This window comes from Fragaria vesca, linkage group LG4, assembly GCF_000184155.1.
Source record: "Fragaria vesca subsp. vesca linkage group LG4, FraVesHawaii_1.0, whole genome shotgun sequence".
Classification (NCBI taxonomy): Eukaryota; Viridiplantae; Streptophyta; class Magnoliopsida; order Rosales; family Rosaceae; genus Fragaria; species Fragaria vesca.
The window spans coordinates 15,298,036-15,299,675 of NC_020494.1; positions in this window are offsets into that span (position 1 = coordinate 15,298,036).

Below are 1,640 nucleotides of genomic sequence, written 5' to 3' on the forward strand. Positions count from 1 at the left end.
TATATATATATATAGTTCGATAAATAGAGAAGACCGATGTGGTAGTTGTAAAGATATATAGTACAAAATTAGATAGAAGTTACATATAGATATATACTTATCAATTGTATCCTCCGGCTCCAAAGACCCCCGATTCACATTTAACATTAGTCTCCGCCATTGAATCTCCGACGAGCAATGAAAACGACTCTACCTTTAGAATGTAACTAAATGGGGGTGACTCTGAAAACGATCTGATAACCCCAGCTGCATCTAAATACAAAGGTATATATATGATTAGTCATATATGTATTGACTTAATTTAAGTCTGCAGAGCTGACCCTTAACTACGTACTCTCCAAGCTATAAAATTTCCTTTGGGTTGAGAGACTATGTTACCTGCATCTTCTACGATAGCCATGGCAAAGAAACGATCAAGCCAGAACTCCAAAAGGGTCGAATGTCTGAAAAGAACTGGGGCACCCTAAAAAGAGCAAACCCTATAAAGAGTTCAGGAATGTATTTTTATAAAGGAGAATCACAAATATATAATCTTAGAATCACGATAGAATTAGGAATTCCTTTTTTGGTATTCTTGAATACGAAGTCAAGTTTATAGAGCCTAGCTACTCGCCTACTCTCATGTTTACGTGTTTTACAATAACTACGTACGTACCGCTTACATCTCTATTTGTATATATACTAAACATACTAAATAACGTGTTTTAACCCTAAACCCTATATATTTCTACGTACATACATAAAATAACTAATCGTAACGTTTGAGTTGTTTATTATATAAAAAAAAATTTAAAAAGTGTTATACGTTTCCTAAACCCTAGCTAGGTTTTCGCTTGACATCTATCGAAAAATATTAGGGATGCTGCCGTCGGCGGCAATGGGAGGTACAGGCGGTATGTCATCGGGGATGATGCTTAAAGAAGGTACGTATTGGTGGAATCCGAAAGGCTACTTTGACGCCGTCGGAGATACAAAAGAAGATTAGCATGAGTAGGTTTCCTTCAGAATTAATTCTCAGAAAATATTCTACTACTTTGGCAGAAAAAAGCACAGTGGCTCAGAATTATTGAAGCTTGAAGAATAAGTCCCTGTACATATGTTTCCAGGTGAATGATTCTAAAATAAATCATACTAGCTATTCAAGCCATCAGAATGAGCCATGTCTTAGCAGTAGCTCCACAAGAAAGTGAAGGAACTCGAACTAGGGATACTACGTACAGTTCTAATGATTTATCTTATAAATTATGATCCTGACTATGACTTTGATTTGGGGAAACAAAATTGTTTGTCAAGTTGCATGATGGTCATGGTTTCCTAATTTTCTCCTATATATAAACCCCATTTTCGAAGACCGTGTTTACAAGTCTTCCTCATGTCGCCTGACTGTGATTCCTTGAAACCAGTAGAACATGTGCCGCCGACGCTGCCAAGTGCCGACATATCTACCGTGGAGCAGGGCCGGACCTGAGAAATATAAAGGGAAAAAAATTGAAAAAGTCCTTTTGTTATGCAGCCATAAATTAAGAAGTGCTTGACGACTCACCTTGCGGAGGAGCTAGACCAAAACTTTGTCTTTGGTCTAATAATCTAGGGCTTCGAGACTCCTGAAGAACATGCACAAGCTGATATCAATTGGACTG